The 26,597-nt window shown below is 42.2% G+C and overlaps 1 long non-coding RNA gene across 4 annotated transcripts; it reads left to right on the top strand.

The window, feature by feature from the left end:
• Positions 1-47: 47 nt before the first annotated feature.
• LOC125930862 (uncharacterized) lies at positions 48-24,875 on the top strand. 4 transcript variants are annotated; one of them, XR_007460270.1, is made up of 7 exons: positions 48-247; positions 1,777-2,597; positions 18,489-18,582; positions 20,228-20,331; positions 22,825-22,965; positions 23,725-23,885; positions 24,738-24,875. It is a non-coding gene; the product is annotated as an uncharacterized LOC125930862 (long non-coding RNA). The 4 variants fall into 4 exon arrangements; XR_007460271.1 differs by lacking the exon at positions 1,777-2,597 and adding an exon at positions 20,941-21,096 and having other exon boundaries at positions 53-247; XR_007460269.1 differs by lacking the exon at positions 1,777-2,597 and adding an exon at positions 14,141-14,287 and having other exon boundaries at positions 54-247.
• Positions 24,876-26,597: the final 1,722 nt, after the last annotated feature.

The following is a 26,597-nucleotide window of genomic DNA, read 5'->3' as shown; positions in this document are numbered from 1 at the left end:
CAGGGTTCTCTGTTCATTGTTCTAGAAGGTTCTAGAATGAACAGGAGTGTTTCTGAGTGTTCCTGAGTAAACGTAGATTCTAATGCTGCTGTAGATTTTTCTTATTTCTTTGTCATCTCCATTTATAGACTGAATTAAAACCCTCAGTCCTAAATGAAAACCTGGCCTTCTGCATGGTTGGGGAGGAGGCCAGAATCTCTGCCTTGCTGCTTTTTATCTCCATCATCTCCTGCCAACAGACTGCCTCGTATGTAAAGCCACATTTGGCTTACTCTCATGAACATTATGATTATAGCCTAGGGTTGCCTGAATAACATCTTCCTCTGTCATATTTTGATAGATCCCTACTCTTTTTCTAACATAGATGAGGAGGGGTGAGCCACTTAGGGGAAGTTACTGTTTCTTTCTTGAGATGCTCCGTGAGGAGAATCCATTGGGCCAGGGTGGGGCTAGGACCCGGCTGAAATCTTGGCGAGAGCCAGTGGGTGGACCCCACCTAAAAGCTGACAACACAAGGTCCTGGTCCAAGCTGTTCCGCAGACGTAAGCCATTGCCTTCCAGTTCCAGCTGATCTGGCTTAGTGGATGAAATGGCATCTTTCCCTGAGGAACTTCCATTCCTGAAATTTCACTCAAGAGATAGGCTGCTTGTGATAACAACGTGTCAAAGAAGTCAGCCTTTTACACCCAGACCCTGGGTGACCTCAGATTCAGGAGACATACCCACAGTCCTTCTCTCTTTGTGGAGAGAAGCCTCCTGGGAGGGCAAAATCGCTCTCTTGTTTGTGGTGACCACTCTGTGCTTACCACAGAGCTTGATGTCTGGGGTGGGGAGCCTGGCCACATGGCCTCGGGGGGTTTGGGGGGAAGAACTAATGCTGGAGGCCAGGGCTGCTGATGCGATTATTTATTATTTCACTGAATTACTGCTGAGTGACAAGGGCGCTTTGCGTTCCTGCAGGCTGGCATCCATGGAACATATTTTTAACATGAATCGCTAAAGAAATAACAAAATATGAAATGGCTAATTAAAGAGCCATTTCACAAAGGTCCTGCCTGATGACAAGTTTTTTGATCAGTCTCACCATTTGCTAATTTCCAAGTGGAATGAAATCAGAGTCCATGAATCCAGGACTCAAAGCTGGGGCTGGGGGTGGCTGGGAACAGGGAGAGAAGCAATAAGGCTGAACTATTGAATATACCTTACTGCATTCATAATGTTTGAGTGAGTTCATTGTATTTTGGAAAGCTCTGTGTGGCCCCTCAGTTTTTGGTGGGAGGTGTGGACCCCTAGTCACAAAGCAAGTGATTCTAGCCTATTATGGTATTTCTAAGACTAAGTATTCCCTTTTTAATGTAAAACTCAATGCCCTTGGCAGATTTTTTTTTCTCCTCTTTCATATTAACCATGAATAAAAACTTGAGTGAGTCTTTTCCTGCAGTGCAGTGAAATGTTACATTGTTTTCTGGGAGATTTTAAAAGCCTTCAAAGCAGGTAATCATGTTCTGAGGTCCATGAGTGATGAAGACCAAAGTCTCTATTAATCTTTGTGTGAGTATACCTTTGGAGTTTATAGAAAAGAGGAAAAATGGACAAAGAGTGTTTTCTCCATTGTGTGACAGGCTAATACTTAAACAGCTCCTTACTTAGAGGTCGGTTTCCTTATGTAGGGAAGACAACACCCTGGGAGCTTCCACAGCTTCCACAAAAGATCTCTTAAGCATGAGGAAGGAATATTATGAATTGCCCTATTGTTTGCCTTTGACTTCTATAAAGGGAGAAGATCAGTCCCAGCCCAGCAATAGAAGTACGCACAAAACAGAAGAGAACATGAAGGGACTTCGGTTTCCCTTTCATCTCAATACATACGGGCTAATGAAATGACATCCTAAGTCATGTTAGGATTCTAGTTCCCTTAGCATCGCGTACCACTGTGGGACCTCTGTGTTTTGGTAAGCGTTCCGCTGCACCAACAAACTGTCCCCAAACTTAGTGGCTTAAACCAACCATTTTATTTTGTTCACAATTTTGTGGGTCAGGCATGCAGGAAGGCATAGGCTGGGCAGTTCCTCTCTGATTCACAGAAGTCAGCTGGGCCTGCTGGGACTGGAGACCCTTTCCAAGGTGACTACATCCATATATCTTGTACCTCTGTGCTTCTCAGCCTCTCTCCTCCTCCCCCTCCGCTCTCCTCCCTCTCCTTCCTCCTCCTCCTCCTCTTCCCTCTCCTCCACCACCCTTTTTCTTCTTTTTCTCCTCCTCCTCTTTCTTCTCCTTCTCCCTCTCCTCCTTCTTTTCCCTCTTGTTTTCTCTTGCTCCCCCTACGCAATGACATCTCTTCTGCTAAGCCTTCTCCATGTGGCTTGACCTCTTCCCGGCATGGTGGTCTCAGAGTAGGCACACTCCTTACTTGGGGATTGGCTTCCAAGAGGCAAGAAGTGAAAGCAGCCAGGCTAGGGAAGACCTCCGATGATTTCACTGCTACGCCCACGAGAAGTTGACTGGTGAAAGCAGTCACAGGGCCCACTCACATTTAAGGGCTGAAGACACAGACCCCTTCTCTTAATGGGAGATGGACAAGGTCACACTGCAGAAGGGTATGTGGGATACCGTCATTTTTAGAAACTATATAACAGTAAGAAACAAAACTCTGACAGCTCTGCTGAAGAAAAGTTTATTGTAGGGGCGCCTGGGTGGCTAATTGGTTAAGCGTCCAACTTTGGCTCAGGGCGTGATCTCACGGTTCACAGGTTCAAATCCCGCATCGGGCTCTGTGCTGACAGCTCAGAGCCTGGAGCCTGCTTTGGAGTCTGGGTCTCCCTCTCTCTCTGTCCCTCCCCTGCTTGCACTCTGTCTCTCTCTCAAAAAGAAATAAACATTTAAAAAATGTTTAAAGAAAGTTTTGTTGTAAACATATCACCTATGAAGTCTTCGTTTTCTACTCTGATATCCAAGGACACATTTCTTTCTTAAATTTTCAGTCTGTGTCCATTGGGAATCTCCATGCAGGTCACCTCCTCTCTGAAGCCCATTGGGCAGTCTGCCATGCCTCCTTCAGGGCTCCAGCACTGATGTCACTTCCATTACATCACCTGTCAACCTGTTCTGGTGCCACCTGTCCATCCTCACTGATGGACTGTGAATTGAGGCAGAAGTTGTGTCTTATTTATCACCATAATTGAGAACTGAGTGTTCTTTTTGAATTTTAGCTTGCGTGAATTCTATTGATTGACTTATTAAGTGAATAAATGTCACCCTGACTCCAGGAGCTTGGCCCCGGGAGTTCATTCATGTCGGTTCAGGAAAGAGTATAGACTAGAAATGGAAGCATGGTTTGCCTAATAGGAGTGTTTTATTTTGTAGGAGCAGCATGGAGAACCTGTGTTTTCTGATGCAGAGGTGGGGATGTAGAAGCTATTAAAGCAGGGAGAATCAGCTTCAGCTGGCCATCTTTCACCTTCATTTTTACTACATTGGCTCCTGGGGACAGCTCATTCATGAAGATGGCTGCAGTCAGGATGGACCCAAATGGGTTCCTTCTATTATTCAGACCATTGGCATATGTGGATCCCCCAAACCTCTTGAGTGGATCCAGAGTAAAAATTTTTTGCTTCTGAAACCTCTGGGGACTTAAATGTAATGACATGTATGTATTTGTGTGTGTATATATATCCCTATCTTTCCTGTATGTATGTATGTATCTATCCATCTGTCTATCATATCTATCTATCGTCTATCTGTCTATCTATCTTATCATCTATCTATCATATCTATCCTCTATCTATCCTCTATCTATCCTCTATCTATCTATCTATCTATCAAGAGTGAGACAGACAGAGACAGAAAGATAGAAAAACTGCTCAAAGTATTACTTTGATAATAATAATAAACATTACAGCTTTGTTGCAGGAAAATAGAACTACTCTAACCCTCCTTAAATCTAGGTCATATTATGGGATATTTTATTTATAAAATTTTTTTTCCAAATACATTTTACCAATGAAAGAAAAACCCAAGGATAATGCCAGGAAGATTTTCCTACTTGGAATTGGGGGTGAACCAAACCCACGTCTTCTTCAACTGATAATACCACTGATAAGAGAGAAGTGGATGGGGGCGCCTGGGTGGCTCAGTTGGTTAAGCATCCAACTTCGGCTCAGGTCATGATCTTGCGGTCTCTGAGTTCGAGCCCCGTGTCGGGCTCTGTGCTGACAGCTCAGAGCCTGGAGCCCGTTTCAGATTCTGTGTCTCCCTCTCTCTCTGCCCCTCCCCTGTTCATGCTCTGTCTCTCTCTGTCTCAAAAATAAATAAACGTTAAAAAAAAATTAAAAAAAAGAGAAGTGGATGAGTGGTGAATAGCAGCTAACTAGCCTATTTATTTCCAGAAAATAGGATTTGATTAAACACTCTCTTCAACAGTTCTTACCCATCAAAGAATTAGAACCACTCTGCCTCCCAAGTACAACCTCTCAGGAGGAAATGATCTGGAAGAGAAAAAATTTTCTCCACCTCAAAACAGGAGTAGGGAAAATATGGAAACAAATATTTTTGGTCTTGTATTTAGTAATTTTAAAATTCCATGCTCAGTGCTCCAATGACTCCCCCTCCCCTTTAGATTGAATGATGTTTTTTTTTGCTCAGAGAATTCTAATGTAATTTTTGATGTCTTAATCGCAGTTGTTTATCACCTTTTTCTTTGTTTATCACCTTTGAGACTTGTCTACTGTCTAGCATGAATAGCTTACTTGCTAAATTAGGGGCAAATGTAGACAAAGTTTGTGCTCCCTGGTTGGGAAAGAGATTAGAATGGCCGGATCCCAAGGGCATGTTGGCAATCCGCTCTGAGCAGATCATCTGTGGCATCACAAGTGGATCCAATCCAATAGGAGACTCAGGAAGCTCCTTTCAACTTCAGCTTATCTGAAGGCTTACCTGGCAAAGACTGTCAGCTCTAGGGCCACCCATTGCGTGTGAGTCAGAAGATGTCAGATTTGGGAGAAAGTGGCCCCACCTAATCAAAGGGATGGTGGCACAAACAGGGAGCCCTGTTCGACTGCCTGAAGGACCACATCCCTGTGGTTTGGGGGCAGAGAGCTCTGCTGGGCTCCTGGAGGGATGGCTCTCCCAGGGCCAAGTCGGTGCAGTCATCAAGGAGACGGCCAGGAGCTGTGCAGCTGTGCTGTGCATTCTCGTACACACGTGCTTTCCAGGGAGCTTGCACCTTACGTCTTCATCACATGCCAGTTTTGCTAATTGCCTAGAGAAGCTATATGACAAGAGTGAAGGCCATAGGCTGTGCACAGTTAGACAAAATATTCTTGCATGTGGGTCTCAGGGTCCTTAGGAAAGATTTTCATTTTGAGCTGGGGCAGCTGTGTGTGTGTGTGTGTGTGTGTGTGTGTGTGTGAGAGAGAGAGAGAGAGAGAGAGAGAGAAAGAGAGAGGGAGAGAGAGGAGAGAATATGTATAGCTCTGACGCAGAAATTAATGACATATATTCGAAAACATTTCTGAGCTCTTTCTCAGTGCTAAGCTGTACGCTAAGTTGTAAGGGATCATAGAAATGAGTAAGGTGCAACACCGATCTCATAAATGCCACAATCTGGTGGGAGAGAGAAACACACATATAAATATTGATATGAAGCAGGCTGTGAAATGTGCTACAATAGGACAAGATAAAGCACTGTGCAAGTAGAGTAGATGGGTGGATGCATTTTAGTTGGCAATATCTCGGAAAGGCTTTCTGGAAGTATGGGCAGTGGGCCCAGGCTCGGAGGATGAGTGAGTTTGGCAGGCTCCCTTGGGGCAAGGGAGCCAGTGGCAGGATTCCTGGCAGAGGGAACTGTATGAACAGCCGTCCAGAGAGAAGGTGCAGGCCCTGTGTGTGGAGCAGCGTCACTGGGATGGTGTGGGGGCAGAGGGTGAGGGTGGGGAAGAGGCTATAGAGAGTGGAGAGAGAGAGAAGGAAAGGTAGTTCCGGTGACACTGTGCGATCGCATCTGCAGGCACTGAGTTACTAAATCTGGACTTTGCCTGGCTTGTAATGAAGGGCCACTGAAGATATATGACTTGGGGCAGGAGTGTGTGTGTGTGAGCATGTGTGTGCACGCCGGGGAGGGGGAGGTAGGCAGGGCAAGGAGGGAGGATGTGAGGAGTCCCCTGCTTTGGAAGGGGCAAGCAGGGGAGACCAGTGAGCAGGGTATTGTGGTAACTCAGCCCAGAGATACTGAGATTCTACAAAAAGGAAGAGAGCATAGCAAAGAGGAGGCAGATTCAAGGTTTATTATGAAGGCAAAATTGCCAGGGTTTGCTAATTAGAGCTGGGGGGTGAAGGCATAGAAGACCTGTACAGGGGCCCCACGGCACCAAGCCGGCCTGAGATGGAGAATCAGGAGGAAAAAGTGTGAACATCCATGCATTCATTTATTTATTTTTCTTTTTTCTTTTTTTTAAAATTTATTTTTCATTTTTTAAAATTTACATCCAAATTAGTTAGCATATCGTGAAGCAATGATTTCAGGAGTAGATTCCTTAGTGCCCCTTACCCATTTAGCCCATCCCCCCTCCCACAACCCCTCCAGCAACCCTCAGTTTGTTCTCCATATTTATGAGTCTCTTCTGTTTTGTCCCCCTCCCTGTTTTTATATTATTTTAATTTCCCTTCCCTTATGTTCATCTGTTTTGTCTCTTAAACTCCTCATATGAGTGAAGTCATATGATATTTGTCTTTCTCTGACTAATTTTGCTTAGCATAATACCCTCCAGTTCCATCCACATAGTTGCAAATGGCAAGATTTCATTCTTTTTGATTGCCAAGTAATACTCCATTGTATATATATACCACATCTTCTTTATCCATTCATCCATCGATGGACATTTGGGCTCTTTCCATATTTTGGCTATTGTTGGTAGTGCTGCTATAAACATTGGGGTGCATGTGCCCCTTTGAAACAGCATCCCTGTATCCCTTGGATCAATACCTAGTAGTGCAATTGCTGGGCCGTAGGCTAGTTCTATTTTTAGTTTTTTGAAGAACCTCCAAACTGTTTTCCAGAGTGGCTACACCAGCTTGCATTGCCACCAACAATGCAAAAGAGATCCTCTTTCTCCACATCCTAGCCAGCATCTGTTGTTACCTGAGTTGTTAATGTTAGCTATTCTGACAGGTGTGAGGTGGTATCTCATTGTGGTTTTGATTTGTATTTCCCTGATGATGAGTGACGTGGAGCATTTTTTCATGTGTCGGTTGGCCATCTGCATGTCTTCTTTGGAGAAGTGTCTATTCATGTCTTTTGCCCATTTCTTCACTGGATTATTTGTTTTTTGGGTGTTGAGTTGGATAAGTTCTTTGTAGATTTTGGATACTAACCCTTTATCTGATATGTCATTTGCAAATATCTTCTCCCATTCTGTCACTTGCCTTTTAGTTTTGCTGATTGTTTCCTTCACTGTGCAGAAGCTTTTTATTTTGATGAGGTCCCAGTAGTTCATTTTTGCTTTTGTTTCCCTTGCCTCCGGAGACCTGTTGAGTAAGAAGTTGCTGCGGCCAAGATCAAAGAAATTTTTGCCTGCTTTCTCCTCGAGGATTTTGATGGCTTCCTGTCTTACATTGAGAACTTTCATCCATTTCGAGTTTATTTTTGTGTATGGTGTAAGAAAGTGGTCCAGGTTCATTCTTCTGCATGTCGCTGTCCGGTTTTCCCAGCACCACTTGCTGAAGAGACTGTCTTTATTCCATTGGATATTCTTTCCTGCTTTGTCAAAGATGAGTTGGCCATACGTTTGTGGGTCCATTTCTGGGTTCTCTATTCTGTTCCATTGATCTGACTGTCTGTTCTTGTGCCAACCATGCATCCATTTATTAGCATTTATTAGCATGTGCAGCAAATTGTTACTGAACACATACTTGTATATTATATGTATATGTATATGTATGTGTACATATACTTGTATATTACTTGTATATGTATATGTATATTATATGTATATTACATGTATACGTATAGTCTTTGTCCTGCATTCAAGATCACCTGTCCTTTGCCTTTTCCTATGATTTCAATGCCATAGGCACAAATACTTAATCTTTCTTGACTGAAGTCCCAAGATTCAGTGACTCTTGAACCTAGTTAAAGTAATAAGCGACAATTAAGGAATCACTTTTCAAGAAGTGTGTAGGGTATTTGGGCTCTGATCTTGCAGGAATCCACACCTTGGGAATCTCTCCTTGCATATCAGCACTGCAGCCATGGCTAGATTATTTTCCCGGTCCTTGGAGACTGGCCTGATCAGGTTCACCAACGACTGGATTCTTCTTGGTATTTGCTTACATAACACTATCAGGACACATGTCTTAAATATTTTATCAGGTTTAAAGGGTAGTTTTCATAACATGGCATTGTGTGGCCTGCAGAACCTACTGAGGAGGGAGGAAGGAAGGGTCTTGGCCTGTACTAAGTGACATAACTGTAATCCACATTCTGATATTGAAAATTTGATTAAGTTGATAAGAAGACTGCAGGTATTAAGACGGTGGCTTTCCCTGTATCATAAAGATAGCTATTAAAGCCCTAGTGCACTTTACTTAAGTGCATCTCCCTTAGCTAGTATAATTGACTCCTGAACATAAAAACCACACGGTCCTGACCTGTGTCTATGCAGCCCGCTGGTTCTGGAGAACCAGGCATGGGCTAATTGCATGATTTGGCTGTTTGCATACCAAAATGGAGTTCAAGTGCTTCTTATAATAAGTGAACGCTTGGAAGCAGAGTGGAAATTTATCCATTAGCTGAAAAGCAGAATGCACTATAGGATGAAAAAGAGCCTCTCTATTTGATTATTAAGTGTTTTGTAATCTGAAGCTATAAGTTAACAAGAATAAAATGAAATGACCCAGGAGCAGAACGTTTTTCTAAAATCTTTAAAGAAGAGAAGCAGCACCACCAGAGAAAATTGTCAGGCTCCTTTTAGGTTTTTTTCTAGCCTGCCAGCTGATTTAAAAACAGTGTCTGCTTTGAAAACGTTCTCATATAAATATTTCAGTGTTTCCAACCAATTATAATTATCCTAAGAAACAATATTTCCACCTGACTCTTTAAACAATGAGATCCTCAAGCTTTGCCTTTGACTGACTGGCTCTGAGTCTCATGATCCTATTGGAAATACTTGCCATAAATATGTTTTAGATTTTCCTATGGAAGCTCCTTGGCTCTCTTGGCCTAAACTGTCTTCCTGATAGGTCAATCTGTCCTTAAATCAGTAATTTTTAAATGTTTTAATGGTTGTTTATTTATTTTTAATTTTTAAGTGTGTATTTACTTTTGAGAGAGAGAGAGACAGAGCATGAGAGGGGCAGGGCCAGAGAAAGGGAGACACAGAATCGAAGCAGGGCCCAGGCTCTGAGCTGTTGGAACCCACGGACTGCAAGATCATGACCTGAGCCAGTTGGATGCTTAACTGAGTCACCCAGGTGCCCCAAATCAGTACTTTTTTAAAAATATTTTTAAAGTTTATTTATTTATTTTGAGAGACAGAGAGAGAGAGAGAGAGAGAGAGCAGGGAAGGAGCACAGAGAGAGAGAGGGACAGAGAGAGAATCCCAAGCAGGCTCCGCACTGTCAGCATAGAGCCCGACATGGGTCTCGAACTGATGAACCGTGAGAAATCTAGAGTTGGACGTTTAACCGACTGAGCCACCTGGGCGCTCCCCAAATCAGTAATTTTTAAATCTGAGTGGGCGTCCAAGTCACCTTGAAGGCTTGTTAAGACACAGATTGCTGGGCCTTACTCCCAGAGTGTCTGGGTTAAAAAGTCTAGGATGGGGCCTGAGATTTTGCATTTCTTGTAGATTTTCAGGTACTGCTTGCTGCTAAGATCTCTTAGCAATGTTAGTCCAACGGGCTGAATGGAAGCTTTTCTGTCAGGATAACTGATGGACTCAAAATAATGCAACCTCTTCCAGTTTTCGATTAATCAGAAAACTACTTGATTTCTATGAGAAAGGAGACTCTTCACTAGTGCCTTTAAGCAGAGTAGTGGTAGAGTATTTGCAACAACATGGATAAACCTTGAGGACATTATGGGACGTGAGATCGGTCAGACAGAGGAAGACGAATACTGTATGATGTCACTTATATGTGGAATCTAACCAAGCCAGGCTCCTCTGAAAACAGAATAGAATGGTGGTTACGAGGGGCTGGGTGGTGGGGGGCAGAGGGAAGATGTAGTTTAAGGGTTCAAACACGCAACTAGTGTGTCAGTAAGTTCTGGAGATCCAATGCACAGCATGGTGAATACAGACAATATGGTGCCATGATCATCAAACTTGCTAAGAGACTGAATCTTAATTACCCCCACCACTAAAACGAAATGATAATTATGTGACCTGACAGAGGTGCTACAATGGCAACCGTATTACAATATATAAATGTGTCAAATCCACACGCTGCCCACATTAAATTTACACAACGGTGGGGGCGCCCATGGGTGGCTCAGTTGGTTCAGCGTCCAGCTTTGGCTCAGGTCACGATCTCACAGTTCGTGGGTTCGAGCCCCTCATCGGGCTCCGTGCAGACAGCTCAGAGCCTGGAGCCTGCTTCGGATTCTGTGCCTGCCTCTTTCTCTGGCTCTCTCCTATTCGTACTCTGTCTCTGTCTCTCTCAGAAATAAATGTTTTAAAAAATTTGAATTTCACAATAGTATAAATCAAATACATCTCAGTTAAAAATAAAGAAATAATAAAGAAAACATGGTGGAGTGACGTAACTTCAAACATTGGATTCCATTCCTGGGAAAAGGGCTTGACTGTTGAAATTCCTATTTGTGAGTTTTATCTATCAGCAGAATGAATTTGCTGCTTTACAAATGTAAAGTAGGCATTCGGGATGGATGATATTTCCCCTGATGTAGACGGGAGGCCAAAGTTAGAACCAAGCAGCGTTCTTGGATGAAAGGGAGGTCTGACGCGAGCGTTCAGGTGCAGAGTAGAAAAGGAGCAGAGCAAGGCTGAATTAGAAATGAGCAGTAGGGGCTCTGTGTGAATGAAACCTTTACCTGCACTAGTGAATACATGTGGTCTTCTTAGACCCTTTGGTTCCTTTCCCATTACTTTCTTTCATGACCAAGGTCTCCACACTGAGGCTACCTGGTGGACAAAACCTATGTATAAGAGCATTTTTCGAACTCTAACCGATCATCAGTGACCCGGGGGGTCTTGTTACAATGCAGATTCTGGTTCATTAGGGCTGGGATGGGCCCTGAAAGTCTGCATTTCTAATCAATTCCCAGGTGATACCAATGTGGCTGGTCCGCGTTCACCAAGGCGGGCTTCACGGCCTTGCACCAGTCCAGTCATGCAGTGCAAAGCCTTAAAGCAGCAGGTTGCTTTTTTCTGATTTTTCCTCTTACCTTATAGCCCTGCCATCGGCGTTTGGTTGGCTTGCGTAACTACAACTACATGCTAAGCCAGTGGAGTTATGTTTCTCTCCCTTTGTTTCAGCGATCCCGGTACTGCCTAGTTCACAGCTGGAGACTGTTGAGCAAACGCTCTCCTTTGTTCATTTTCACATCTCTCTCTAAGACAGGCATCATCTCCCTGCGCTAAAGTGTTCGTTTGACTTCACTTTTCAAATGAATCTTGGATTAACTGGTTTCTGGGATTTGGGATCGACTCTGGGTTTTTGGGCCTTCCCCTTGATTCTGGGCCACAGCTGAAATAGGACGAAGCAGGTGGTGAACCCCATGGCTGTCTTTGATTCACCAGTGGCCTCTAGCCTAGGGAATGGATAATACCGGATGGTTCTTTTTACATGGCAGTCAGCTTTCTTCATTTACCTAAGTGCCATCCTTTTCAATACCTGAGGTATATCCAACCCCAGTGAGTTGCTGGGCAGGACAGTTGAAAAAATTTTTATTGAGCACTGTGTGCATTTAGGCCCCAATGAGGATACCAATCTAGCTAGGTTCTCAGGTTGGCCATAACCCAGGAGAAAACCTCAGAGGCAAGAGGAATTTGTTTAGGTGAAGCCTGAAAGAGAGTGTTCTATTGACCAATGAATGAGCAAATGAAGAAATATTGCTGGTATAACGGCAATGGTGTGGCAAGAATCAGGATGATCAGGTTAAGCTTTCTTCCATCTGATCCCGTCAGAATCCCCCCATCCATGTTAGGCAAAAATAGATCTGGCCGCTTTCATGAAATTTGCAACTTTCACGAGCTTTTCCTCCAGTCACCATATTCGGTAATTAGGTTTTGCGGCTAGTATAGGCCAAGTTCAAGTTTCTTAGTCTGAAGTCTTTTCCTCACTTTTGGAAAACAAATATTTCCTAAGCACTGTGTTGGCCTTCTTGTAGCGTCTCATAAACACCTCATGAGATATAAATTGTCCTGATTTTATAGATGCAGGAACCGAGGCCTTGAGAGGTTGATTTGCCAGGTTAAACAGTCAATGACAGAAGCAGAGTCCAGGCCTAGAAATGCTGACTTCAAGTCCATTGTACTGGCTCGTGGGATTTGTGCACTTAAAAAAATGTTCCTCGAAGCTTTATTCATTTGCAATTTTTATTTTTATTGTCCCTGATGTATTTGCTCTGTACTTTATTTTTCAGAAGAGCTTTAGAATTGTTTTAAAAATAAATAAAACTAAGTGACTTTGGGGGATTGGTTTTGGAAACTCTCTAGCCAAAATCTAAATATTTTAATCTCTTATTAGTTAATGCTATTATGATTTAGCCAAGAAGTGGCTCAGGCACAATTAAGTATTATCATGCCATCATTAATGTTTAATGCACAGTGTTTGGATTTAGAGACTATTATTGTAGTAACTGGACCTCCTGGTCCAAAGTGCCTGGAATTTGAGAGGCAGGCAGCTTACCCAGGCACACAGATCAGGCTGCATAGCTGGGACAATGTTGGAAGGTTTTCATTTGAATGAACTAAAAAAAAATCAACAGGTAATCAGTATTAATTTACCTTTGACGTCTAGTTAAATGTCACCTTCTCTCCCTTTCCTGTTTCATTTTTAAAGGAGAATTTCCTTATTTTGTTGTTCATATGGATTCAGTTTGGGGGACAAAAATATAGCCACTTCCTAGGAAAAATGACATAAGAAACCAATAGGGCCAATAGGAAAAACAAAACAAGATAAAACAAAACACTGGTCTGGAAATCAGGAGTCTGGTGTCCACTTTCAGGTTTGTGACCTTGAATGAGTCATTTTACCACATCTGGCCTCTGATTCCTTATTGCACAATGAGGAAATTCACCTAGCTGTTCTCTGAAAGCTTCTTCTAGCTCTGAGTCCTGCTTTGCGAGTATTGCTTATTCCTATTAGACAAAAGCATGAAAGTGAATGTGCCTCCCTCCCTCCCTTCCTTCTTCCCTTCCTTTCTTCCTTTTGCATTAGTCAAACTAGGTTAACTGCTATTAGAAAACAATCTTAGTGGATTAACAAAATGGAAGTTTACTTCTTGCTTCTGCAAGAGACATGGTCCCCTGTAACTGCCCAGGATAAAATACAAAAAGTTGGGTGAATGCATAACATTGTCTCATCCACATTTTATTCGTTAAACAAATATTAATTGAGAGGCTAGTATATGTCAAGTGCTATAGTTAACATTGGAACATGACAGACCATTCTCTTCTTATGAATTTTAAAACTAGCCAGGGAAATTTTTTTTTTAATTTTTTTTTAACGTTTATTTATTTTTGAGAGAGAGAGACAGAGAATGAGCACGGGAAGGGCAGAGAGAGAGGGAGACACAGAATCTGAAACAGGCTCCAGGCTCTAAGCTGTCAGCACAGAGCCCGAAGTGGGGCTTGAACGCACGAACCGTGAGATCATGACCTGAGCCGAAGTCGGACGCTCCACCGACTGAGCCACCCAGGCACCCCTCTAGTCGGGGATATTATACGTGCATGTGTGTATGTGTGTAAACTATGTATATATGCAATATATATATGTAGAAAATTATTAATCCTGGGATTGAAAATAGTATCACAAAGTAATGATAGAGAAGTTTTTTTTAGAACGTATACACAAAACATCATTCTCAAGACTTTGTGTGCGTATTTATGTATTCTGCCATTTAATCTTCACGGTAACTCACGGAAGTGGATGCTGTTATTATTTTTATTTTGCGTATTAGGAAACTGAGGCACAGAGAGGTTAAGAGGTTCGGAGAGCTAGAAGGCAGTAGAGCCAGCTGCAAATCCCGGCTGTTTGACACTAGAGCCCGTACTCAGTCTTAATCTTCTGAGAGCTTGTGCCTGACTGTGACAACGTTCCTCTAGCGGTAACTTTCTTCATACTTACTCATAATTAATTTGCTGAAAATTAGGAACTCATGAATGGGGATATATGAAGGCACTTTGTAAGCTGGGAAGCATTATAACACGGCATATTGCTTTCTCAAACCACACTTGGCCTCAAAGTCTTTGAAGGCTTCCTGTTGTCTCTTGCTTAAAGTTTAAATTGTTTAGTCCTTCACCAACTTGCCTCTCAGTCTCTATCTTCCCTCCTCTTTTTTTCCCTGCCACACTAGACAGATCACCTTCCCAGAATGTAATCCAAACATTGTCGGCCTTTTGTCTGTCCAGTTTCAGTACACCAACCTTGGGTATCCTGGGCCAGCACTAGGTTAAATCACCTCTGTCCTCTCCATACTACGGCACAGTCAGTGCTAAATCGATGCTTGACAAATTAAATCAAAGGTAGAAAAGTAAGAGGAAGGGAGAACCGTAGATAATACAAAATTTGAGGGGATCAAGGCAGACTCGGGTCCCCCCCCCCGCAAGGAAAGGGCAGAAAGAATGGTTTGCACAAGACATGTTCCTCTTGAAAGTCTTTATTCTCAGAGGCTGGAGATGGCAAAGGAACGATAGGAAACAGTGTGGCCACCCCAGTTCAGCCAGAATGCTTGGCTTATGCCTGGCAAAAAAAAAAAAAAAATCTGTTCAAAATGGAGTTATTTGGTAATGTTGTTATTAAGGTAATTGAACCATACCACAAGACATCTGGAGAAGGGAGCCCCGCCTGGAGAGGCTTCACTTAATTACTTTGTACTGGGGGCCAAGTCTTAGCATACCTTCAAAGGAGAGCTAAGGAAATAAGCACACAATTACTCAATGTCTTGAAACGAATACAATGGAAACTTACATTGTGGCAGATGCCGCTGGGCTCCCAGGCTTCTATGCGAAAAAGGACCTCCGTGCCTTTAGGGTGGTGGCCTGTCCACCTCTGGGGATGGATGGTGGGGTCTCAGCCAGTGCTTCCAAACATTTTTCATGACTTGACACATGGAAAATGATTAAATTTGCAGAGAACTCTGTGCTAACCTGGAGGGGATTTGGAGGCATCATGGGGCTTGGAGAGAATGAATCTATTACATTCTCTTTGTATCATATAATTGTGATAAAAAAATATTTAGAAAGATATGAATTCTTAAATTTAGTTAAAACTTCCAAATAAAATATTTTCTAGTTTTTTAAAATGAGAAACTCAAGCTTACTTCCACAAACCAAAAAAAAAAATTTTTTTAATGTTCATTTATTTTGAGACAGACACAGAGTTCAAGTGGGGGAGGGGCAGAGAAAGAGAGAGAGAGAGAGAGAGAGAGAGAGAGAGAGGGGGGGGGGGGTACACAGAATCCGAAGCAGGCTCCAGGCTCTGAGCTGTCAGCACAGAGCCCGACGCAGGGCTCGAACTCACGGACCATGAGATCATGACCTGAGCCGAAGTCAGACGCTTAACTGACTGAGCCACCCAGGCGCCCCACCACAAACCTAAATTTTAATAATCAGATTTTAGGGTTGGAATGATTAAATACAATTTCTCACCCAGCATCTTTTTTCTTTTTTGACAATCTCTTCAAATTCGTGAAAGCCATCACAATGTTGCTCAAACTGGCGACTCAACACAACCTAGAAACATATTTCTAACAATTCAAAATTTGTCATAGTTGAAATGACTTGTTAAGCCTGACATTCTTTTGACAAATACAATATTGAAGTTTTATGTCATAACGTGAAGGTATTTTAAATCTAAACTGTTCACACCAAGTATGTAAACATCCTGATGAAGCTGTAATTTTCAGGACACACAAATGGGAATGTGTGAAAGCACTTTGTGAACAGGAAAATATTGGACCACAACATGTTGCATGTAGCTCATGTAGGCTGGCTGTTCCTAAAATGGTACATCCACTGCACATGGACAGAAGTTTCTGGTACAGGGGAGGGCTGACATTGAGGGTAGTCCACCAGAGTTGTCCTGCCAGGAGCCCCTATTAGACTTCCCTGACTCCTAGCCCCTAATGACCACACTGTGCAATCTCTTTCTTGAATACCTGGTATAAAAACCTCTCCACTAGGCCCCAGACCCCTGTCCTTATGCACCATGGCGGACCCCGCAGCCGGGCTCCAGTGCGTACCTCCGTGGCCAGCCTCACCATGTTGCCAGCAAGTACCAGATGCTTACCACCCAATGGGACCTCAGAGTATGTCACTGGACACCACTCCTCCCACACCACTCCACGAGGTGTTCTGGAAGGCCCCATGTGCCTAGCCAGAGGCCACCAGCCAGAAAGGCCTTGCTATACCAAGAAATGACCAGATCCGTTTTATGTGGCTTAACTGTAACCCACAGGCCTTACGCAACACAGCACGCTAGTTGGGAAGCTTGGGTCTAAACAAGCATGATGATCCTGTTTCCCATTATTGCAGCCTCTTTTAAAGCGGAGAGTGGCCCGGTGACCTAACACTGGCCAGGAAAACACAATTGGGTTGGCCAGGGGTAGGGGTAGTTCTGGGATAGTTTTTGTTCTCTAGATTAAAGCACAGCAGGGAATGTGCCTGGTATTGATCCTTCTGCCTCCTTTCTTTCTTGACTGGGGATGTGCTCTAGAGGTTCAGTTAGTCATCTTGTGATCGGGAGGGGAGAACCATGAATGGGAGGCCAAGAGGGCTATAAGCTGCTGGTGCTGACATCATGTCATTTCTAGATCAGTGCCAAGCACCCTACCTCTAGATTTCCTATTACGTCAGAAAGATAAACCCCTGTTTGTTACAGCCCCTGGAAGTCAAGTTGTCCATTATTTTCAGTCAAAAGTGCGACTTACACATTTTATTATGTACCTTAGGACATGTACAGAATGAAAGGTATTAGAGTTCTTTATCCATTCATCAGAGTATTTAAAACAGTTCCAGTTCAGGGAGCCTGGGTGGTTCCGTTGGTGAAGCATCTGACTTGGGCTCGGGTCATAATCTCATGTTTTGTGAGTTCAAGCCCCGCATGAGGCTCTCTTCTGTCAGCACAGAGCCTGCTTCAGATCCTCGGCCTCCCTCTCTCTCTGCCCCTCCCTTGCTCTCTCTCTCTCAAAAATAAATAAAAACATGAAACAAATAAAAGTAAATAAAACAGTTCCATTTCTAGGCAAGTATAATGCTAACTTGGTGAACATTCCTTAAGAAGAAAAGTAGCGTGACTATCCTTCAGTACATGTAGCTTGTCGGTCTAGGTCTAGGGAACCACCTCTAACGCATATTCATGTGTGTGGAATGAGAATGGGCTACATCTGTTTGCAGTGACATTCCATCTCCTTTCCTCTATCAGTATGGCAGACGCTCAAAAGGCTGAAGAAGCTCTTCTGGCGGCTTCTCATGGTAGTTCTAGGAATAGAGCATCAATTAGACCTTTGTGGCTTCTAAGAAACCCTCCTAAACTAGCTTAAGCAAAAGGAGAGATTTATCAGATGGACCTTGGGCTATCTTATGATAAAAATACGCCATGAGGAGGGTCATGGTTTCAGTGAGCCATTAAGAACTATTTCAATAGGAAATGACCATTTCCAGAGCTCTCTCTCTGCTTCTGCTGTTTTCTGCTTTATTTCTCTTTCTTGCTATAGACTGAGTTCCCTTACCTGGCAGAAACCTGGATCCTGGCAGGTCCTAAGTTTTATATCTTTTTGATTCCAAGCTATGAGAAAGAGAGAGAGAGAGAGAGAGAGAGAGAGAGAAAGAGAGGCTGACTCTCTAGGCCCCCTATCCCAGTATCTACTTGTTGGGGCTCCTATTCCATTGCAAATTAGAGGCAGAGTATTAGACTAAGAAGCTATGGCCAGAGGCTTGGACCGTGGAGTCTCCTGGAGGAGCCAGATGATGGAGTGGGGGGAAGAGAAATTTCCAGAGGAAGGTATGTTAGTGGCTATCTAAGTTCTGTAGCTAGTCACCACGGAAATAATTCCCACTTCACTCCATGTGTGTTTATACTGACAAAGGAGACAAGTGAGGAACAGAAATCTGTGTTTGTTGAAAGCCATATAGGAAATCAATGGTCAATTTGGTATTAAAATGAAAAACTATTCTTACTCTAGGTTGTTAAATTCTTTTAAGGTCTTGTTCTAGTCTTCTTGGTAGCAATTCTTATGGTTTTCGTGGAGGCTTATTGATAAAAGCTGCCCTGTTTCCTTGTCACAAAGCCTTCTTTCGTTCTTACAGTACCTGGAGGGAGCTTTAAGACAAGAATGTTTCTTAACCTCACCCTGGAGACATTACGCTGACCTCCTTACAAACAGAAACACACTGGAATCAGGTATGGAGATTATATATATATATATATATATAGCCATGATCTTTCTTGGAAAGTATAACTGTAATCAGTCAGGTTAAGCAAGAGCATGGGAAATCATGGTAAACATGACAAACTAAAATCTGTCTTACTCTTTTTGTTTAATGCTTATTTATTTGTGAGAGAGAGACAGAGTGTGAGTAGGGGAGGGTAGAGAGAGGGAGACACAGAATCTGAAGCAGGTTCCAGACTCTGAAATGTCAGCATAGAGCCCGACGCGGGGCTCGAACTCACAGACCACAAGATAATGACCTGAGCCAAAGTGTGACGCTGATCTGACTGAGCCACCCAGGTGCCCCTTTCTCACTCTTTTTGATGGTTAATTTTTATATTTTGGATATTATGGCTTACAAACTGAGCCATAATATCCAGAAAATTTCTTAGCTTTGTAAAATTAGTTTTATCTAATCTTTAATGAATATTCTGTTTCAATTTCAAGCTTTCAATAAAACAATAACTCATCAACCATTCATTCATTCAATCAACATTTGTTGACATCTACTTTATGTCCAACTTTGCATTAATCTCACTGTACTTTTTCCTCTTGGTATGTCTTAAGGGTAAATGACTACATTTCTATAGATTGTTTTAAAAATAACTACTTCCCTTTGAAATCATCTTCACACTTCCTTCTTGGAAAGCCAGTTTTGCCCCTAGAAGTAAGAGCTTTCAATACATATAGCCCTGCTTCCCTAGACATAGTTGATTGTACTAGGATTAAATGCCTGACCCCATATGGTCAATCAGATTCTCTCTCCTGGGAAATTGGAATAGAAAGATGGAGACTGAATTGATGTTGGGTGTTTGAACTAGAAGACCAAAGATCTGCTGGAGGCTGAGGCTGTCATTTTGGAGGAGAAATGATGGGCCCACACAGAAACAATTGAGTGTACAAACCAGTTTGCAGAGACAGAGAGAGAAAGGGAGGGAAAGACAAAAGCAGAATCAGGAATGATATGGCCCAAGAGACAGACAAGCCAGAGAGATTAGTTATTTAATGACTTTTCGGAGTTGTTGGGATAGTTGCTACAGTACCAGGAGGGACTCCATGAGCTACCTCTTAGGTCCTAACAAGAAATCCACCTTCACTCAAGCCTCCTTAACAGGGTTTCTCTTTCTTTAAGTAGACTTACTCTAAGATTGATCCATATAAACAAGCCAATTTAAGTAGAGAGTACTCATTTAATAAGACGTAAATGTAGTAACAGTAGATCATGGACTTATCAGTGTAAATACAATACAATCAAGCTTAGATACTCAGAACAATTTTCTTGCTGTAAGATTAGTAAGGAGTTAGAAATGTGTGGTGAAAATAAGATCTTCCTTTTTAATTCATTAAAAAAAAAAAACCCATGGGCAGATCTCTTTGTGAGAAAGAGCAAGTCACTTACAGGGGACCTTTTCTAGCCCATCGGGTCTATGTGGATTTATGGAAGATGGCTGACAATTGCTACGATTCAGCCCCCCACTGGTACAAAGAAATGTGATATAAGCAAAGACACAGTACCTGGCAACATAGTAAATGAAACTCAGTGGTTACTAAAAGATTCATGACTTAATTTTCAGGTTTAAATATGACCATTTTCAATAGTATTATTATGTTTTTCAGGTCTACTATCTAGGAGACTATTTTTCAGATGTAATCATTTATTCATCCTTTCAGCCATTTTGAAAAGCCATCTCTCGTTGCCAAAAGAAGTGCTTCTAAAGTGTGTGAGTCTAAACCCAGATTCTGTATGTTTAAAATCAGTACTTTTTTTCTCTTTTGTGGCCTAATTTTCATGCTTGTTTTGATAAAATCCACATTACTGCCATGAGAACAGATCTCACCAAGTGTCTTGTTTTCAATTGCTTTAAAAGGACGGGGGGGGGGGGGGGCTCATCGTGCTCCAGAGTCTTATGATCTCACAGTGAAGATACTTAGGTTCCAAACCACAAGGCAGGTTGTTTTGATAAAACCTTGTTTTTGTTGGATAAGAAAATACGTAATGCAAAATTAAAACGTGATCCAGCAACCAACCAATAACCAACCACAAGAGCAAGTATAAGGAAAAAGGATGTTATGAAGCTCCAGGGACAGAGGCATGAAACATAGAATGGAGATTAGAGCTGTCTATCTTCAAAGTATAAATGTGGGATCTTAACACTTTTTTTTTAACCAATAGTAATGGCTTTGAAATTGCAAACAAGGGTGGGATGGGCATTAGAAAGACTCTCTTGGGAACCATGAGTGTAGTGAGTGGTCTAAATGTAAATGTAACAGATGGGATTGCCATTAGAACAGCAGTCATCCTCCCCACCCAAATTGTTTTTCTGTCCCAGTTTCCAATATCCTGGCAGGCTACGTGGAAGACGACACATCCGGGTTCTTGGTTTTAAAATATGACTGCTGTGGTCACAGGACCAAGTGGTTGGGTTGAAGTGTTCTGAGATCAAGAAAGAAGACAGGAAGGAAACACAAGAGTATCTGCTCAACAGGTGTTTATTGTGTGCCCATCGTGTATGACTGCTCTAGATCTTGGGTCACAAGGGTGAACGAAACAAAATGCCCTTGTGCTTGCAGGGTTTACATTCTACTTAGAGGAGACAGACAGTAAAAAACAACTACATAAAATTGACCAAAGTCTGTTAGATACTGGTAAATGCTACAGAAAATAAAGTCTGTGCAAGGCAGGAGAGAATGAAGAGTGAGGGTGACATAATTTTATAGAGGATGGTCAGGAGAGGCTTAAGTAGCAGGGAGGCAGATGAGGAGGTGATGCTGATATTCGGGAGAAAACATTCTGCATAGAGGGAATGAACAGCGTGTGAAAAGACTCTCAGGTGGATGGCTCAAGCAATGTTTGAGGAACTTCAAAAATATCAGTGGAGCTGGAGAGGTGTGAGGGGGAAGAAAAATGGTAGGACATGGGCTCAGGGAATTAATGGAGGGGCAGGTCATGGAGGGCCTTTACAGAACTTCGTAGTAAGGAATTTGGCTTTTGCTTTGAATGAGGGGAGAAGTCCCTAAAGAATTTTGAGCAGTGGAGGGACATGGTCTGACTTCCATTTTCAAAGCTTCACTCTGGCTGCCAGTCAGGAGAGTATTGCAGGGATCCAGTTGAGAGGTGCTGGCAATTTGGACAGAGCTGTAATGGTAAATCCAACATGATGGTTGGATTCTGGCCATGCCGATGGATCAGACATTGAATATAAGAGAAAGAGGAGAGTGACTAAAAAATTAACGAAAGAAGTACAGGGAAAGAAAGTAGAAGGGAAGGAAGGGGGGCAGGGTTGATATCTGGAAGACATCGAAAGGGGCTAAGACTGTCCTTAGGACTTCTCTGGAAGCCAAGCAAAAAACTCCAGGAGTTGACTGCCTGAGTGGCCAGTATGTGCTTCTTGGTTCCTAGAAATCCTGAACGTGAATTTATGCTGGCCATATTTCTTGATTATTAAAATCTGTTGACCCCCACGAGAAGTTGAGTCGTGTGGCCAACCCACTGTGACTGTGTTAGACTGGTGGCCTCAGGTGGGACGTTGGATGGAAGAGGCAGTGAGAGGGTAGTGGTGGTCTGCGAAGGAGAAAAGCTCACCTCCTTTTGTTCCTAGATAATCACGACCCCGAAAGAGTAAGCGCTGGTTTACAAGGCATGAATGAGACCACGTGCAGAATAGATACCGTTATCCCCAAGCCTGAATTTCATCATACGAAAGTTACATGTGTTATTTGCATTTGAGTGCTTTATTATATTGGAATTGCAGTGATATTATTAACATTTGTACAAATGCACAAAATCTTGTCTCTTCTTGCTCCAAAGAGATGTAAAAATCTGACCTAGTTGAACAGTCTTAATGAACTCATTGTCCATTGATAACAATAAATGTGTTCACAATGCAACAAAAAGCTTAACATAAAATTGAACATATTAAATGCTGCAGCAAGTATTTACACGTATGTACCCCCAATTTTTTTTCTCCTTCCAGTAAGGAAGGTGGTTGCTTTACAAACAGACAGACAAACATAAATGCTTTGCTGTTTACAATTACAAACAACCCCCCCAGTCCAGAACTTAAAGTGACAGCACCTTTTTTTTTTTTTTGGGACTTCCTTAATTAGCACTTTGCATAATGCTAAACTTTTTTTTTTAAGTTCCATATTTTGGACAATATTTATGTTCCAATTATCCTAGAACATGGTGTTTGAACTGAGCCATTTTTTTCCAGGCCTTTTCAGAAGATCCCAAACCCTATGTCCTCTCCAGGGAGAACATTTCAAGCTTATCATTTCTCCAAGACAAACCTCAAAGGCAGAACTCCTCTCTCCATGAGGCAGGTGTGATTTAGCAGAACGTAGAAGAAAAGAGGGTGAGTAGGTCTTCTCTTCTACTGGCTGGCTGGTTAGGAGGGGTTCCTTCTCTGAAATGCCCTCCCCTACAGCACTGCTGATACCTTTCACGATCTCCTGTCTGTGACATTGGTATTCTAAGGAGACAACTAGAATCTAATGAGCTTATTGTGCATAAGATTTTAATGATATACTTAAAGCTAATTTATTCAGGTTCCACATTCTCAGTCCTGAGGCTAAAATGATTCTGTTTTAAAAAAAAAAAAAATCCTAGAAAGTTCTATAGCATGAAACTCAATGTAAGAAATCCTAAATGGCCTAAGAAGAGCTTTCTACATCCTGGCTTCTAATGAGCTAGATATTGTAAGTTGGCTGAAATGTAATAGCTGATCATTACTGATTCCCCTCTGATGATAAGCTTGGAAAGGTATCAGAGTGTGCCACGTAAGAATATTAATCTTTTAACAAATGCTGGCAATTTGGCCTTACCCCCCCCCCACCCCTTCAACTTGTGGTAAATAGTTTCTTTTTTTAAAAAATAGACAATTTATAAGGAAAAAAATATATAAACACTCTTTAAGCAATTTGGCTATAAGCATTACATCACTGAAAAACTCCACAAGAAATAGTAAAATATTTTGAGTTGGACATACACTTTTTCGTTTTCACAACACGATGAGCCTAGGGTTTTCTGTTCTGTTTTTTTTTTTGTTTGTTTGTTTTGGTATTGAATTTTACTTGTACATTTATTGCTTCAGTGTCTTCTTGTCCTTTCTTAGATTATCATTGTAAAACAGAGGTGCTGTCCCTAATGACGTCACAAGGCAACATTGTATTTTTGAGACCTAGGAATGACACAGACAGGGCCACTGTTATTTCAGCAGCCTCAGAGAGACAATGGCTGGGACAACAGTCCACGTGCACCATGATGCACAAAAGAGTAAGTCTCCTGGCTCATTCAGGACACTTTGGTTTGGAGAATGAGATAGAAAATTCTTAAGTGTAGCTTAGCTGCTGCCTCACATCTGTTGCATAAGATAACATTAAAAAAAAAAAAAACATGCTATGAATAAAGGGGTAAAGAATATAAACTGGCTCTTCTTGGTATTTCCGTAGCAGGCTTCATCTAGGCTGATGTGAGGAACCCGACTTTACGCAAATGTACCTGGTACAAATATTCTGTAAAGTATTTTAAACGGTGCAGCTCAGAGCCTTAGGGGGAGGGGGTGGGGGAGTTGGAAAGTGGGGAGCAGAGGCAGGTTTAAGGGCTCGGAGGGGGTCTGAGGGAGAACAAGAGAAACAGAAAGGGATCGAGAAAGCTAAAGTGCAATTTTAAAATATAAATTATCTTAAAAGCAGAGAGACTCTAAATTGCTACTGCTCGCAGAGGCACAGTTTTATTCAAATTTAAATGGGTTGTTTCCTTTTCCTTCTCAGATATACTGCATAATGGAACTTGAATGGCTTAAAGCTAGGGCCCATTGTTTGGCAAAGGGCAAAAAGAGCACGAAGGAAGCTGAATAGCGCAAGGCATTCTAGGAAATTGGGGTGGGGTGGAGAGAAGCAGAGATGAAGTTGTTTTTACACTTTTACAAGAAAGTTGTTCCAGTCGTGGTTACTGATTCCCTTTAGCTGAACTCCGCTTCCTAAAGGAAAGAGCTTACTTTAAACGTTAAGAAAAAAATAAAAAAAGAGAGAGAGAAAGAAATGTGAAAAACAACACTGTTCAGAACATAGATTAAAAAAATAACTCACAGAGCAATAACAAAATCCTTGAAATTTCTATGCACAGAGCTAAGCGAAACATTTCCACCAAATGATGGAGAAGAGCCGTTTGAAACCCTGAAAAATGAAGATATACACGAGTAGAGAAGTTTATTATGAACTAACACTTTAAAAACAAGTAGATCCTACGGAAGAATACTGTTCAAATGGAATGTTTTAAAATAACATTTATTAATAAATATCTTATAAAATTCTAAATTAATAGATTCCTGTTCAAATTTTGCTTTGGTCCTTGAATTCCACTGTATACACGCATACATACATATATATTTTCTTAGATGGTTTTTATTAACCAGAAAGAAGCACATTCTATCCTAACTGGATGGCTAGTTTGAGAGCAGTTACCGATGCTTAAAACTCCCCAGCCAAAGGCTGGTCTTTCACCGCAGCTGGTTTCAGATTTTAACGGCAAACTCAACTAAGACGCTAAAGTTTACTTAACGGGCAACAAAAACCGCCTGCACATTCACCGTTGACGCCCCTCTGTTCAGAACATGTGCTGCATTTGGTTCCTTTGACGGGATAGGCTCCAAAGAGCATTTGCTCCAAGTCAGTCACCCTGATTGTAACAGTTCGTGCGGTGATACCACGCAAACTGCTGTCTCCCACAGGCCGCGTTAACCACTGGGACTCGCACACGCTGACACGGCGGGAGGAGAGAGATGGGTGGGGGTATCGAAGGGAAAACATCAGCTCCACACAGGCTTTCAAATGAGTATGTTCGCCTGTGGCCAGGGTTTCCCTATACCCGCCCTGGCATCGTGTTCTGGGAAATGTCTTCAGAAGGAACCCTTAAGATGTGGATGCCTCAATTTAGGGTCACCAGGTAGAAATGCCACCGGGTGCCCCTAAGCTGCCACGTCCCATCACGTAAGGCGGGGGAAGCGTCGCAGAAATGTCCAGGTAGGCTGGCAGTGACTTCAAAGGCAGACGCTGCCAATATAAAAAAAAAAACAACCAAAAACCAAAAACCAAAAAACGCAGGTGAATGAGGAGAGGCAGTGTTGCAGGACACTTCCCTCCTCCGCATGGGTGCTCTGAAGGTCACTACAACGGATTTGTGAAGATATGGGTGCATGACCCATATCTAGATCGAGTGGGAGAGGAGAATGGGGCAGCAAAAAGATGTTTTCCCACATTGGCAAAAAATGTAGGGCAAGGAGGGATTTTCAGGCAGACTGATTATTCTACGGTCTGGTGAAGGCTGGACCTTCTGGTGAAGTACTTCTCCTGATAAGCCGAGTGTTGGATTTGACCAAGGAGCCTTTCTGTTCAGGGTTTCAAGAAGCCTTGACAACTAGCTGGCATCTTCCATTTACTGTATTTCCACACTGCTAATGAACATACCTAAAGGCCCCGAGCATAACAAGAAGACGGTTTATTCTAATTATACGTTGAGGCCCGTTTGCTAACGCGTGTGTGTGGTTGGTTTGCCTACTTAGCATAAAAAACAGACATAATTGAGCTCTATATAATGCACATCAGTCAAACTGTCAAGTTGCTGAATTAAGAAAACTCAGGCAAGTTCTTCACTACAGAGGCTTTCAGTTTAACAACTAAATATTCAATCAAGAGGCGGAGCAGAAGTAAAGTAAACCATAATTTTAGTGACAGCCCACTTTCTGGACATTCTGATATTACCAGTGGATTTTTAAAAAATCCATTTCGTTAAGTGCTATGCATGCAGTAAAGAAAAAAAAAGTTATCGTTCACTTAAAGCAAGAAATAAAATAAAACTAAAAAAAAATTGTTTTAATCCAAGCAAACATTTCAATGAGCTTTTTTTTCTTTTTCTTTTCTTTTTCTTTTTTTTAGAGAGACACATAGACGGTCCTAGAAAGGAGTTTTGAAAAAATTAAATTTAATT

This window comes from Panthera uncia, chromosome A2, assembly GCF_023721935.1.
Source record: "Panthera uncia isolate 11264 chromosome A2, Puncia_PCG_1.0, whole genome shotgun sequence".
NCBI classification, from domain to species: Eukaryota; Metazoa; Chordata; class Mammalia; order Carnivora; family Felidae; genus Panthera; species Panthera uncia.
This window is presented reverse-complemented; position numbering and strand designations above follow the sequence as displayed.